Here is a 7,944-nt window from a genome sequence, read left to right as displayed (position 1 = left end):
ACATGATTGAATACTTCTCCATACAGAAGCTGATCCCAGCTCATAGAAACTAGGATGTCATGGGAAAAGGATCTAAATCAGTCTTTTCCCAGACATGCACTGTCTATGGCCCTTTTCACATTACCATTCTAAACCCGATGTTATTCGTTGTTGGCCCGATTTCGGATAAAGCAATACAGGGACGGGGGTTTCATACATTGAATTTCCTTCCATTAATGAGCAGTCTCTGAAGCCCTATGGTCATTTCATACAGTGCTGCTTCCCCCCCCCCTACAGACAAGGCAGTTGTCAAGTTGACCAGCCTCCTTGTCTGATACATCTGGGCGATGCACCAACCCCGGTCCTGGGCCATTAGCCTGGCTTGCGACCAGCAGCCCAGCCGCGGGTCGCCTCCCGGGAGCGCCTACCCCTGAAACCTTACAGCTTGCAGAGAGGAGCTTTACCCCAGAGGCTCCCCTAGGGGGTCCCCATTCCCCACCCGGGGCCTTAATAGCCCGCAAGTCGTTCCTGAAGACCCCCCATTTCCCGAAAGACGGGACGGCTTAAGGTGCTCACCAATTCCGCTGCCTTATCCCTGCCATCCTCTACCAAAGTGACCGACCTATTTACTACAGCCACGCCCTTACCCCTACTTCAATCGATCCAGTGTAAGGTAGGCGAAAACACTACCACCCTCGTTGCCAATCTTGGGTGATAGCGAAAAATTCCTACCCGGCCCCCAATTGGGCGACCAGCTTCAGCCTACACTAGCATAAACGGGCGGGCGGGCGGGCGAGCACGAGGCTGCAATGAACAAAGGGAGGGTGTGGACGGAGCCTTGCCTAGCTTGGCCGGCTCCGCCCCCTCCCTGCGTCCCAGCCCTCTGTGCTGGGACGCTGCCTTGCCCCGCCTTCCCCGCGGGGGCAAATCAGCCCCCGGCCCCATTACCTTTGGCAGCGGCCGGGAGCTCCCATGTGAGTGCTGTGGCGTTAAACTGCTATAGCAGTTTAGTGGTATATTGCTCACATTGTAACATTTTAAAAAGTCAGAAGAAGATGGTGCATCTAAAAAGGAGGGAAGCGGCATTGTAAGAAGCACTACCGGCATTTTAAACAGAACACCACAGCAATTCAGAAGTACAACTAGGATTGCCAGCCTCCAGGTGGGGCCTGGAGATCTCCCGCTTTTACAACTGATCTCCAGAGGACAGAGATCAGCTCCCCTAGAGAAAATGGCTGCTTTGAAGGGTGGACTCTGAGGCACTGTACCATGCTGAGGCCCCTCCCCTCCCCAAACCCCACCCTCTCCTGGATCCACCCTCAAAGTCTCCAGGTACTTTCCAACCCAGACCTGGCAACCTTAAGTGCGACAAAGGGGTTGAAAATGAAAGAAAGCAGTTTCCCTCAAAAGTGGCTCAACCACACTTTGCTAACCTGATGCAAGCGGGTTTGTATGAATGGGTAAATAAATTCTGCTAGCAGCTGGTTACTAAAATGAGTCTTTCTGAGATGACAGGAAAAAAACATTAGCAACCAGTTACTAAAACGGAATACAAATGCAGTTTGGAAAGGGCCTATGTGAAGGTGATTTATTTTGCTTTGGAAGAGTGTTCAGTCACGACAGCACCCGTCTTAAGTCTGAGATGGTACAGTCCCCACACCTTGGCATCAGAGCTACAGCCTGATTCTAATCAGGGGTCATTTCATGTGGGAGCGCACAGGAGCGGAGCTCCGGCAGTAAGGAGCCCAGGGGGCGGGCACATGCAACAAGCCCTGCTCCCAGCAGCCCTCAGTCGGGCCACGAGGAGCAAGAAGCAGCCAGGTAAGTTGCAGAGCCCCCCCCCGGCCCGCCTTCAGGTACAAGCTCTCCCTCCTCTGTGAGGGTAGATCTGCGCATCCCCCCCCAATAGCTAGCAATCCAAAACAGTCCAGTGGCATCTTTAAGACCAAGTTTTATTCAGGTACAAGCTCTCCCTCCTCTGCGAGGACAGATCTGCACGTTCCCCCCCCCCAATAGCTAGCAATCCAAAACAGTCCAGTGGAGCCTGAGCAGTGGGTGTTGCCTTCCAACACACTTCTGGTGATGTCAGGGGATGTGGCATATGCAAATAAGTTATGCAAATAAGTTATGCTAATGAGCTCCTGCATCGCTTTTTCTACGAAATGACCCCTGATCCTAATCATGTCTACTTGGAGGTGTGCCCCATTATGTTCACTGGGACTTGCTTCCAAGTTATGTGCCTGGGAATAGACCCTATTGAACTTGGTGAGAATTGCTTCCGGATACATAGAAGGAGTCCTCTGTGGATGCTCTTCAACAAAATATGTTAATAAAGATTTTTCAGGATGTAAGTGAGACCTACAGGGCTTAAATATGTCCCATCTAGTTTTTATCTTTAAAATATCAGTGTAATGATCTTTAAGCATGCCACCTTCCTTTCTAAAGGGGATAGCTGAATGCATTTCTAAAATACATATAAGCATGCAAAAGGCATTCACTTGGCCTCCTGGTAACAAGTTATTCAGTATATATACAACTGTTGTGGCTTATTAATGGGGACCACACTTTTACCCAGAAGGCAAGCTCCTTCTGCTGTGTGAGCTAAAGGAGTCTGTGTAGGGGTTGACAGCAGCATTTTGAAGCCTCTCTCTTGCCTTGCAATTACTATAAAGCTTCCGGCATGTCTTATTAATCCAAGAACATCAGAAGCTTGGTTATTAAATTGAGCTTCCATTCTTTGGCTTTTAGAAGTATGAGTGTAGTAGATTTTATGATAAATACGATGGGGAAAAACACAAACAGAATTATCTGTGTACTTGTGGTTTATGGATTTAAATCCTTTAGTTTGGTACTAGATCTATGAAGAGACTTCTGCAAAGCCATGGTATTGTACATAATTTTATTTCATTTTTAAAAATGTCATAATCAATATGTACAAAATAATTTTCACACCGTACTTCTTAACTGGTTTCATCACCTGTGGACTGTGTGAGAGATCAGGGATATATTTAGTGTGATGGTCTGATGTTTTTAAATAAATGCTTTGTATCTGAATTATGGATGCCTCTTGAGACCATCTTGAGGTACTGGGATGCTTTTAAAAGCGGTCTCTCGAGACTCTTGTCCAAGGTGCTATTGGATAAACAGATGAAGATTTGCGGCTTCCCTAAATTCATAGAAATACCACTGTTCATTTGCATGAACTAATTTATTCAAATACATGTATATTTTAAATTATGCATTCCCTAATACTGAGAACTAGTAAAATACTGTGCTAAGTGAGAGACCTTTTTCTGTTCCTGTCTTGTGTTCTCCATATTAGAACAAAAGCCACAAGTCAGCTTAGCTCTGGCCTGGTGCATGCAAAACTATGCTAAGCTCAGTTCCAAAAAAACATTCTCCCTTTGGTTAGTTTCATACAATCCATTTGCAGCCAAGGACATGGAATGTAGTCTGCTGCCCGATAAGCAGCATTGATCCATATAATATCAACACTCTGATCAGCACTTGATGTCAGCCCCCGGGGGCCAATTGGCAAGTACTAGGGTGTATCAGTGTGCTGCCATTCTGGTTTGACCTAGTTCACAATCCTGAATTGATAGCTGTGCATACTTGTGCAAATGAGCCCTCTGAAGTAAAACTCCAAAGACCATGATTCTGAATTGAACCTAACTGCAGCATGACCTCCTTCTACTGAGTTGTAGCATTGGGCAATGTCAGCTGAACTGAAACCAAGACCTGTCTGTCTCCGTGCTTCATGGTAGGTATACATCCAGTGCTTTATCTGATAAATTAATCCAGGTATATGAAAAATGTACTTCCATTACATGGCAAATACAGTGCTTGTATATTTATCCTGACAGGGCACATAGCAACTCCACAGTTGCTGTTTCAGGTTGGGAACACAGCAAGAGGAGATGGAAGGAAGCCCCCTCCTTCTTAGGGTTACCAACCTCCAGGTAGGGGCCTGGAGTTTTGCTGGAATGGCAACTGACCTTCAGACTACACAAATCAGTTCTCTTGAGTAAATGACCTCTTTGGAGGGTGGACTCCATGTCTGAGCTCCCTTCTCTCCCCACTCTCCACCCTTTGCTTGGGAGCCTGAATTACAGAACTCACAGCATCATGTGTGGGTTGATCTAGAATCCACTGCAGGACTAGCATGGTTTAGGGTTGCCTGGAGAAAAATGGCTTGTCCCTTTAATGGAAGCTTAGTGTGTGGATACGGGCAATGGGAGCTTTTCATGGTATGGAACGTAAATAACAGCCTATTAAACCTGTGTTAAAGGGACAGGATATTTTCCTCTAGGCCTGTTGCCAACTCTAGCATGCAGATGGCCTAGGCAAAAAGAGATGTCCAGCATCTGTTTCTGATTTGGCACTTTAGTTCTCAACCAGTAGCACAAGGGGCTGCTGTGGCAATTCTCATGAGTACTGAGCAGCAGCGCTTAAAAATGCCATCTTCATTAATTAATGCTGTGTTTTGTTTTACATTTTACCTTTATTAGTAAGTCCAATGAAGGAAGATCTATAAGTTGCAAGCAAAACATTGCCGTGAGGCAAAGATTCACACTAATTCAGTGTCACTCTTTTGAGCAAAGCCTCCTGCTTAGGTGTGGTATCTCGAAAGCCTTGGAAAAGGGAGCTCTTTGTTTGCTGAAGTGATAGCATTGTAGAAATACCAGCCTGAAGTACTTCTTCGCTACTTGATGCTACGTAAGAACGATGCCTGTAATATTTGCTCCTGTAGCCTTTGTGAAATGAAGCCAAAGGGGACTGAAGTGGAGAACAAACAAACATTACTTAACTGAACATGAATTGAATTCCTACAACAACTGATCTAAATGGCTGCTGCCCTCTGTTTCAGTTCTCACCTGGTATTCCCCCACAACTGCTTCTCTTCGTCATGTGCTCATAGCAAATTGTGGTATAGGCTAGCATTGCTGGACTAAAGCTGGTGCTTTGCTGGGCAATATTGGTACTTCAAACTAAGGTAAAATGTGGAAAGATATACTTACTCTTACAATAAATAGCTGTGTTGCTGTTTTATTCTTCTGGAAGATCTCAATTTGCTCTTAAATTTATCAGCCGCTCTCCCCCTACAGTGACCCACGAGGTCTCTTACAAAGGTAATGAAAACATCACAAGAATAGTGATTAAAATAGTAATTTTAAGGAAATCTATACAATTAAAATAGCAGTAAGAACAATGTATTTGAGGCTTGCTAGGTTATTAACAACTTTGGGGAAATGCTAATAGTGCTGGCCTGATAACTCTTGCTGTACAGACTATGTTCAATAGTGCTCTGAAAAGGCCTTATTGTTGCTTGTCTTACTAAAGTTGCCAGGCCTATTTCTTCGGGATTCAACTGCATTGAAGTCAGTGGGGTTTACTTATGATTAAATATGCACTGGATCAAGCTGCACAACTGTAGTCCTAGAAAAGGGCCAAACTAAATGTTGTGTGCTGGATCCGTGGCTGGATTGCCTTGTCTTGTTTTTGTGTTTGGCAGCCGGGGAGGTCCAAATTTGCTAAGAGAAGCAGAGAGAATAAGATGATTTGACTTAGGGTTGCCAGATCCCTCTGGGCAGCCGGTGAGGGACAGGGGGGTGGGCTTACTGGGAGTTTATCCCATGTTTTAGCAATGTGCCCATGTGAATTCAACATGACGTGGAAGTGATGTAGGCATGCTAGGGATGTCAGGGTAACACTCTGGTTTTTGGGCAAAAACTCTACGGTAGAATTAGCTTTCTACCATAGGATTTTTACTCAAAAACCAGAGCGTTGCCCCAACATCCCTGACATACTTACATCACTTCCAGGTTACATTGAAGCCACGTAGGCAGATCAATGAAATGTTTGGTGTTCCTCCCTTTTGGGGGGCTAAGCCCCCCACTAGCCAGCTGACCGACAGTGGAGAGGTGGGGCCTGGCAGTGGGGGACCCCCACCCTCACCGTGGGTCTGGCATCCCTAATTTGGCAAGAGAAGTAGAGGCTTGTTTTACCTTGCTAGCTACTCCCCCAAGCAATTTTACTAATCTAGATAGCTCCCCTCCATTAGCTTCATGTGGTAGGGTAGCCAGCTCCGGGTTGGAAAATTCCTGGAGATTTAGGGGCAGAGCCTGAGAAGGGCAGAGTTTTGGGGTTGGGAGCTCAACAAAGATATGATGCCATAGAGTCTACCCTTCAAAGCTGCCATTTCCTCCAAGGGAACTGGTGTCTGTAGTCTGGAGATCAGTCATAATTCCTGGAGAGCCCAGGCCCCACCTGGAGGAGGCTGACAATCCTACTGTGTGTATGGGTGGAAAATATAGGTTTAGAACTAAGCTTTACTGAATGCAGAAAGACGTGTTTTGCAGTAAACAGGCATAGCATTGGGTTGAAAGAATGAGAACCGCTGCTAAGTCTAATTTCCATTACGGAAGTCTTTTGTTTAGGGAAAACCCACCGTGTGTTTTTAAAAGTGGTTTCACAGCTGACCATTGCTACATGCAGGATCTACAGAAAGGCTGGATAGCTAGTAATGTAATCTATTCAAGAACAACTTTAATTACTAGAAACCACAACTAGCACATTATTCCTAATCAGCAGAATTAATGCTTGGGTTTCTGTGGCATCTCCAGCTATGCCGTCCTCAACTGCAGCACAGACTCCTGAGTACACCTCCGGCCCAATAAAAGCCTGCCCCCTCCTGTTCCTAAAGTGTGTGTTTGGGGGAGGGGGTGTCTTCACCCACTCCTGCAAGACCCTAATGTTAAAATATGGTGATGGATCTGTACAGCGAGTAGACAGAGGTGAAGCAGTTTTGCAAGGACAGGCTAGGGGATTCTTTGTAATCACTAAGGAAGGAGCGCTGCTTGCTGAATAAAATCACTTTGGTACTTCTCAGGTATCATCCTGGATACTAGTTTACTTTTTTGTGGACTGTTAATAACCTCAGTCAAGGATAGCCTCGCTGCTCTTCCAGAGACATTAATTCCATATGAAAATGAGATGTGCCCTTGTTGCAATAGACTGGGGTCCCCAACCTTTTTGGCTGTGTGGGCACTTTTGGAATTCTGACACAGGTTGGTTGGCACAACCAATAAATGGCTGTTGTGGGAGGCAGAGCCATACACACACCCAGGGGAAGCCCAAGTGCAGGGGAGAAGAGGGGCAATTTTAAAACATGCTGGGAAAGAGGACTGAGAGAACAAAACAAACAGTGGCAGCAGCTGCCACTAAAGCAACATTATTTTTAATCTTCAGACAATCAGATCTCCCAGTTGCCTGTCAGAAGCTGTGCTGGAAAAGAGTCCCACCTGGCTCTGTTCACTTTCTGAAAACACTTGAGAGATACCAGGTAAGTTGTCAGCGGGCACCATGGTACCCACAGGAACCATGTTGGTGACCCCTGCAATAGACCATCCCAGATGAACGGGTTAGAAAGAGAACAGAAGGGAACCAATGGGGAAAATTCAAATGGAGTATATTGATGGCATATCTGATTTTTCTTTTTTAAAATGTCTGTCTAGTACATCTGTCTCTTCATACCACTGATGATCTTTGAATTCTAGTCTTTCCCATGTGTCCAACAAGGTCCATAAACAAGCAAGTAGAAAGATCCTAAACTCACTCCCTGGCAACTCCCGTTAAAAATCTGCACTATGAGGCTTTTGGACACTGAAAGTGCTGTATGAATGCTAAATCGCATACAGCCGAAGTGGTTTAAGAAAATTGCTCTGTGAGATGCAGAGATGGGGACTCTCTTCACTCCATCTGGGGGAGGAACAGTGACTGGTTCCATACTTGTAAACAGAATGACTTGCTTACTTCCAATATAAGCATTTGCATAATCATTGTTTAGCTCAGAAATACAAACATATATCCCCTATATAAATCTGCCTCGCAATGCTGGATGCATATATAGATTCTAAAGGTACGTGGCTTTACACAGAATAAATCTGAAAGTGATTATGCACTGAA

Source organism: Gekko japonicus, unplaced genomic scaffold, assembly GCF_001447785.1.
Source record: "Gekko japonicus isolate JY-2015 unplaced genomic scaffold, Gekko_japonicus_V1.1 scaffold494, whole genome shotgun sequence".
Lineage (NCBI taxonomy): Eukaryota > Metazoa > Chordata > Lepidosauria > Squamata > Gekkonidae > Gekko > Gekko japonicus.
This window is presented reverse-complemented; position numbering follows the sequence as displayed.